Source organism: Cydia pomonella, chromosome 19 (assembly GCF_033807575.1).
Source record: "Cydia pomonella isolate Wapato2018A chromosome 19, ilCydPomo1, whole genome shotgun sequence".
NCBI classification, from domain to species: domain Eukaryota; kingdom Metazoa; phylum Arthropoda; class Insecta; order Lepidoptera; family Tortricidae; genus Cydia; species Cydia pomonella.
Window position 1 is genome coordinate 17,618,402 of NC_084721.1, and position 8,825 is coordinate 17,627,226.

Below are 8,825 nucleotides of genomic sequence, written 5' to 3' on the forward strand. Positions count from 1 at the left end.
CATTATAACTTATGCCGCCATATTGGTTAAGAAACGGTCGCAAAACTGTAGTTTTCATATTTTTATACTCGTCTTACGGTTCGATTTGAACTTTAAGATACGTCAAACATTTGCTAAAGACACGATATGGATTAGATTTCTTCTTCTTTACTTTACTTATTTAATTTATTTTTTTCTTTATTTTTTTTTCTTTATTTTAGCTCAACGAGGGGGAGGGGGGTTTAGGGTCGGCAACGCGCATGTAACTCTTCTGGAGTTGCAGGCGTACATAGGCTACGGAAACTGCTTACCATCAGGCGGGCCGTATGCTTGTTTGCCACCGACGTAGTATAAAAAAATATATTTAAGGGCAGGGCTCTTGTCGGTGCAGCTTGATGAAGTTGTCTCCACCTTGGTCGATCCGAAGCCAGCCCTTTACCCCCTTATTCATAAACGTGTACTAAAGTTACGATACCGCTAATCATCGTTTGTCCCTTTCCATCATACCAATACGGCGGAAAGGGACAAACGATGATTATTAGCGGCATCATAACTTTATATCTTCTTTTTTAATTAAAGAGCAGGGCTCTTGTCGGTGCAGCTTGATGAAGTTGTCTCCACCTTGGTCGATCCGAAGCCAGCCCTTTACCCCCTTATTCATAAACGTGTACTAAAGTTACGATACCGCTAATCATCGTTTGTCCCTTTCCATTACACCAATACGTCGGAAAGGGACAAACGATGATTAGCGGCATCATAACTTTATATCTTCTTCTTTAATTTAAGAGCAGGGCTCTTGTCGGTGCAGCTTAAGGTTGCCTAAGGTTGTCTGGAAGAGATCGCTTACAGCGATAAGACCACCTGTTGCTACCTTTCTTTACATTGTAAATCTGTTTTTTAAATTTGTCTTCTTTGTGGTGCAATAAAGAATATTTACTTACTTACTTACTTGATGAAGTTGTCTCCACCTTGGTCGATCCAAAGCCAGCCATTTACCCCCTTATTCATAAACGTGTACTAAAGTTACTATGCCGCTAATTATCGTTTGTCCCTTTCCATCATACCAATACGTCGGAAAGGGACAAACGATGATTAGCGGCATCGTAACTTTAGTGGCGAAAGCGACTGCCATCTGACCTTCCAACCCACAGGGTAAACTAGGCCTTATTGGGATTAGTCCGGTTTCCTCACGATGTTATCCTTCACCTAATAGCGACTGGTAAAATATCAAATGATATTTCGTTAAGTTCCGAAAAACTCATTGGTACGAGCCGGGGTTTGAACCCGCGACCTCCGGTTTGAAAGTCGCACGCTCTTACCGCTAGACCACCAGCGTTTAGTCTAAAGGCAATCATGTAAGTGCCAAAAATAGGAAATTCAAAACGAGTGGCGATAAATTAAAACACGACCAAAAGGAGTGTTTTAAATCGACACGGGTTGCGAATTACCTATTCGCACATGTATCGTGCGACGTGTTAAAGTACATACCCTTTAAATTTAAATTTTCGACATAGTTACGTATATGCTAATTATTGCACTAGTGCGGTAAAGCAGCGCAATATGTACTGTAAAGAAGGTTAAAGACTCGATAGAAAAAATACACTAAAACATGTAATAAAAAAAACCGGACAAGTGCGAGTCGGACTCGCCCACCGAGGGTTCCGTACTTTTTAGTATTTGTTGTTATAGCGGCAACAGAAATACATCATCTGTGAAAATTTCAACTGTCTAGCTATCACGGTTCATGACGGACAGCGGAGTCTTAGTAATAGGACCCTATTACTAAGACTCCGCTGTTTTACCCTTTGGGTACGGAACCCTAAAAATCTATCTATTCAAAATTTCAAAGGAATCAAATAACGTTTAGGGGGGCACAAAATAAAAATATAGAGTGTGATGAGCACGGATATTTATTGTTTCTGAGTCATGGGTGTTTTCTATGTGTTTAAGTATTTATAAATATTTATATATTATATATATCGTTGTCTAAGTACCCACAACACAAGCCTTATTGAGCTTACCGTGGGACTTAGTCAATTTGTGTAATAAATGTCCTATAATATATATATATATATATGACGTTGGAATATATTTTGTTATAATTATTCCATGGTAGATACGAACATGTATAATAGCTACTTATATTAAAATTAAAAACTAATCTAAATCAAAACATATGTAAATAAGGCCCCCGCGGCATTGTGCCAAAGATGCTGGCAGCATTCCCTCGCTGAATGGCAATACTTATGCGCTGCGAGAGAAAGCTGCCAGCTCTCTGGTCACCGGTAGAATCGATGAGCTTTTTATTACTTCCTAGAATAGTACCTTGGCGCTTGGACCCCATGGCCCTAGTGTGTCGACTCCAAATGCCACAAAGTGGAATTAGGGGGCCGAGACCTCGATAATTTATATATATATACAGTGTGTCCCTAGCCATTGGACAAAGCTGAAATGCATATATGCATTAAGGTATTTAGAACCAGTGTACAAAGTATCATAACAGCCGTTGTAGCGGTTTCGAAGAAATTAACAAATTACCATTTTTTACTTTGGAGCAGTCTGTATGTGTTAGTAGCTCCTAAGGTAATATCCTCAAAGAATAGTATGGAACCTTCTTCTACCTTTTTGATTATCTTTTTTATTGATGACACAAATAAGCTTCTAACTTTTGAAAAATATCATCATTATCAAATATTTCGAACAAATTGTCAAAAACACTGCCAAATATTAACACAGTCTGTTTCTTTTTGTTGTCGATTATTGCAAATAACTTTTGTTCGCAAAATTTATTTTTTTATCTTTTTTCTGATTACAAAAATATTAATAGTACGGTCGCCAAATCTCAAAAGCCCTCTAGAAACACGATTTAATTGACTCTGCTCGGCCTTACCCACAACCGGTATCAATGTGTTCGGACAGTTCTCCTGATCACCGTACATGCGGTAGTAAAGCGGAAAAATGGTGGGAGGGGATAGTAATGACGTCACAAAGATGGCGTCCGGACCTATTCTTTTTGGCGGTGTATCTCGAAAACCACTTAACCGATTGTATTCATCGAGGTGTCAACTAATAGCTTATATTATGGAGATTATTTCCTTTTTACAAACATTTACGTGAAACCTATAGGAAAATAATAATCACAAAAAACATTTTTTTTTATACATTTGGTTGGTAGGTTTGTCTTATGTTTTAAAGCAGTAAAATCTTTCAAGTCGAAACACAGTATAAATATACATTTTGTTGTCTAATCTAAAAGTATGATGTTCATTGTTTAAGACTGATTAGTGATTACTGAATTAAATAACATGCTATTTGTTATTTTTGTTTTATTTTTTAAATCAGGTATTAATTTATTCACTATGTATCACTATACAGGCAAAATGTGTATCATAGTTGGTCTGTAAGTACTTACTACTTGTGTCGAATATAGGTATAAGATGAAATTTTAACCACCAGCCATACTCTGTGCAGTGACTTTACAGGTCATACTGAACTGAACAACTTTTATTATGGGACTAATGCCGAATCACGCAAGAAAATTTGGATCTGGAATGACACCCACTGGCTGTGCCCTACCACACAAAGCGAGATGACATTCACAATGCCCATACCTCTCTTTTGGACGTAGTTTAAGGACGTACCCGGGTCCATGACGCATGCTCGCCACACCGCTGCTTAAAATAAGCTGACGCACCGTAAATTGAACTGCGTAAAAATCGCAAAAAATATTACACGGAGATCTTATGGCAGACACCGTACCGGTGACGTAAAAGACGCAACTGTTTTGCGAACAAAAAAGATTCTCGTGAAGCACGTCACTGCGATTCCGTACCGTCACCGTTTTTTAAACAGCGGTGTGGGGAGCATGCGTCAAAAACGGTACGCATACGACGCGTCACTGCGATTCCGTATCGTGTCCGTTTTTTAAGCTGCTGTCTGGTCGCACCTTGTATTGTATTGTATTCGGGCGATTTTTCCGCAACTCGACGACTTGCGCCTATTTTGCGTGATATGTTGGGGGTGGGCTAGTCCTGCCAGCCCAGCTCCTCGAGGAATCCTATCAAACCTTTGATGTTGAGTAGGACCTCGGGGAGGTCTCTCGGAGATCCGAGATGTTTAGCCCTGTATGGAGTCACTCCGCTGCATTCCAGCACCACGTGAGAGGCTGTTTCTTCTGTCTCCATGCAACCTCGGCACAGGGGACTGTCTGTGACACCTGTTGTGAAAAGATGTTTGTTAAATAGTCCATGACCTGTTATGACACTGGTTACCATACTCAGTCGGACCTTCCCTAGTTGCAGGAGCGCCCTTGTGAGTTTTCCGTTGATGCCAGGCATGGCTTCTTTTGCCTGTCTGCATCCAGTCTGGTTCAGCCAGTGTTCTGTGTGTAGTTTCCCTGTACGTGCCAGCAGCATTGAGCGTACCGAAGAATCGGTTCCGGACCAATCGCCCCCGCATTCGATCCTTGCCTGGCAAGCTCGTCCGCAGCATCGTTACCTCGGGATCCACTGTGTCCCTTGATCCATTGTAGGGTGATCTTGTTATTATGACATACCTCCATTAGTCGTTCGTGGCATTCGTGTATAAGTTTGGATGTAACTATATGGCTATTTAGAGCCATTAAGAATGCTCTACTGTCGGAGAGTATGCGGATGGAGGATCCTACTACCTTCCTTGCAGTGATGGCAGCCGCCGCGTTTATGATGCCCATGCACTCAGCTTGGATGACCGAGTTATGGGCTCCTAGCGGAGTGGTGATCGACATGTTCAGGTCTTCTGAGAAGGTTCCAGAGCCCGATCCGCTGTCTGTTTTGGACCCATCAGTGAAGATTCTCAGCTCCCGGGGATTGAGTCCTTCATGATTGTCGTCCTCATATAACTGTATTTTGTACCTTTTATCGAAGATAGCTTGTTTGTGAATCCGGTCCGTGCCTGACCTAAGCACTGGAAATTCGTCATACACCTTTTCCAGGCATTTTGTGTGAAGAGCTCACTGTGATGTTAGACCATATCTTGAGGGTTCGCAACCTTACCACTGAGAGACTGGCCTCTTGCTGTATGTGTAGGTGCAGCGGTGGAAGGTTTAGCATGACCTCCATGGCTGCAGTCGGGGTAGACCTCGTGCAGCCAGTGGTGGCCGCGCATGCGAGCCTTTGAAGTCTTTGTAGTTTGTCTCGTACGTTGCCTAGGTTTGTTCTTGGCCACCAAACCAGAGCACCGTAACAGAGTAAGGGGCGGATTATCGTCTTATAGAGCCAGAGGGTAATTTTCGGGCTGAGTCCCCACCTCTTACCAATCATCCTTCTGCACTCTGCACTGCCAGAAGACAACTCCCGCCTTGTCTATCCGTTTGTTGATGTGGTTGTTCCAATTGAGTTTATTGTCGAGAGTTAGTCCTAAGTACTTAACTTCATCGGACAGCTGTAGCTCAGTTTGGAAAAGTGTTGGTCTGGTAAAGTTGGTCGCACCTTTATATGGGACAGTCAAAATTTTTTTCGCGATTTCGGAATTGGTCCCATAGTAAAAGTTGTTAAGTATGACCTATAAAGTCGCTGCGCAGAGTATGACTGGTGGTTAAAAGTTCACCCTGTATAAAATTTTTAAGTAAAAAGAAATATGTACCTACCTATGATTAAGATGAAAAAAGAGACTAAACGTCGAAGTAAGGTAACATTATTGTGTCTGGTTTTTATAATTTTAATTATAATTTCAGTAATTAAAACCGATACTCTATAAATTCCATTCAATACGTATCGTAACAGTCACCACAGTTTCGACCGGTAAAAGCCAGTTATCGTTACCCATGCGCAAATAAATGAGTGTAGCTTCATTGTTTATTACTCGATCTGTATGTTTTAAGGCTCATTATATTCCTTGATAATGAATCAATATGTTTTATATTAAACAAAATTTGCGAAATGCTAATATTTACGGAGATTTTTACAAAATAAAAAATAAAAATTTTATAAAAAAACTGTTTTTTGTGATTATTTTTTTTCCTATAGGTTTCACGTAAAGGTTTGTAGAAAAGGAAATAATCTCCATAATATAAGCTATTATTTGACACCTCGATGATTAAAATCGGTTAAGTGGTTTTCGAGATACACCGCCAAAAAGAATAGGTCCGGCCGCCATCTTTGTGACGTCATTACTATCCCCTCCACCATTTTTCCGCTTTACTACCGCATGTACGGTGATCAGGAGAACTGTCCGAACACATTGATACCGGTTGTGGGTAAGGCCGAGCTGAGTCAATTAAATCTGGCCTCTGAGCGTCTTGGCGACCGTACTATAACGTCAGAGCATTCCTGAGAAGTAACCCTACGTGGGATTTCAGGGTTTGTCCAATGGCTAAGGTCACCTTGTATATATCAAGCTAAATAAATTATTCTCAGACCTTTAAAGTTACAAATCATCATATTTTTTACAATATGAAATGTAACGTGAGGTTTAAAGCAATAAAGATTTATTCATTTATTATTATTCTTTTATATCTTCGTTATTTCTCGCTTAATTTTTATTCATCGTCATTTAAACCGAATCCCAGATGCATCTTCTATACAAAAGCATTAGAAAATGTATAAGTTTCAGATTCGTATCTTTATGTTAGTATCTTATCCACAAAAGGCCGTAAGTAACTGTGGTGATTGAATGTGTGTATGACTTTTTGACTTAACGTAGATAGATATAGCTTCTGGAATGCGGTTCTCATCGCTTTCTTAGGGCAGGCGAGTATTGGCCTCGGTCAAATGAGTACGAAAAACAAATACATTTTTTATTATTTAATAAATTAGTTTTACAAAATGATCTAAGAGGATGGAGCCGCCCAGTGAGAGTGAGTGAGTGAGTGAGTGAGTGAGTGAGTGAGTGAGTGAGTGAGTGAGTGAGTGACTGAGTGACTGAGTGGGTGAGTGTGAACACGTCCATGCTCCACATATGGGTCACTAAGAAAAAAACAAGCACGCGGATGAGAACAATGACTTTTTGTATGCTGTTGTCTAACTAGCTAAAAATATTATGATATAAGAATTATGTCTATATTATTATGCAGTATGGAGTTATACTAATCTAAATGCGTACCTGGGCGTTTGTTTGTGACCCATATGTGGGGCACGGACGTGTGGAGATAGTTTAGCGTGACCCATATGTGGGGCACGGACGTGTGAAGATAGTTTAGCGTGACCTATATATGGGGCACTGGACAGTGAATGTGTTAATTTAACATACTACAACACTAAACAATAAACTATGTAAATAAAGTCTGACGACCGGTCTGGCCTAGTGGGTAGTGACCCTGCCTATGAAGCCGATGGTCCCGGGTTCAAATCCTGGTAAGGGCATTTATTCGTGTGATGAGCATGGATATTTGTTCCTGAGTCATGGATGTTTTCTATGTATTTAAGTATTTATAAATATGTATATAATATATATATCGTTGTCTAAGTACCCGCAACACAAGCCTTATTGAGCTTACCGTGGGACTTAGTCAATTTGTGTAATAATGTCCTATAATATTTATTTATTTATTTAAAGTAGGTACACATGTAGAGTTGACAAATAAATACAAGTAGGGTCGCTAAAGACAAAACAGTCGCTTTATGACATGCCAATTTCATACGCCAACACATTCACTCGCCCTTAAGTTGTGAATGTGTGTGTGTGTACATGTCGTGCGTCAACATGAGAAAATCGGTCCCTGGAACAGTTACTTCAAGTCTCTCCAGGGGGGAGAAACTGCAGCATTCGGGCATACTGGGCTCCGTTCAGCTCAGGATTGCTCCGAGTAATTATTAGGGTTGGCACAACTTGACGTCCCTTTGCGTGTACAACCACAGATAAGATAATGACTTGAATTTTGACAACTCGAAATATTAGCCGATATGTATAGTGCCATACATTAGAAAGGGACATTATGATTCGTCCCTGAATCGCTGTCAAACTTGGGTTTTGTAGGAAGTTTTTTCTGTACGATAGTCATCATTTCGATACGCTGTAGTCAACTATAAATATTTTTTACCGATTGGTAACTAAATAGTCGCGCGTTTATGTCTTTTGTACTTCATTTTAGTCTACTGTGATACTTACCAATATCTGTTAATTATTTAGGTTTTGTAGTAAAAAAAATATTGTATACAATTGTGACATAATCAAGCTTTTCAATCTCGTACCTTATTTAGGCAACTCAGCAAGCTTCGTTGCCTACATAAAGTACTCGACTGAAAAGCTCTCTATTATATCACAATTGTATAATAGTTATTTACGATACAATTGCGAAAAATAGGAAATTCGTAACGACACGACACGAGTTGCGAATTACCTATTCGCACGTGTATCGTACAAAGTTTTTCAGTACATATGGCTCTTTAAAGTTTCGACATAGTTAAATAATGTGCTAATTTACGCACTAGTGCGGAAAAGTACTATTGAAAAATACTATTTTTGCTATCAAGCCAAAATTGTTTAATCAGGTTTGGATTCAATGAAGTTACTGGAGAAAAGCCAAAGTTCATATTCGCTAAATATGAAATTGTACTTTTTTGTTCTAAATTGCAATTTCATATTTATTGCGCTAGTCGCTCTTCAAACTTATAAAATTTTATCAAAAACTGACAAAGAAATACCCACTAAAAACATTACTATTCTAAAAAAAATCTCGAAATAAACACTCTTTGGGCGAATAGAACATCTCTGCCGGATTTGAACCCCACCGCCGATCACGTAGTATATTGGCTGAATGCGATCTCACCTCGGCTCGAATGAATGGCCATTTTTGAGCTTTATACGTAGAATGTATGAAATATTGTTCGCTAACGCCGGTAATCGAGCGCTCGGCAAATAGAATCCCC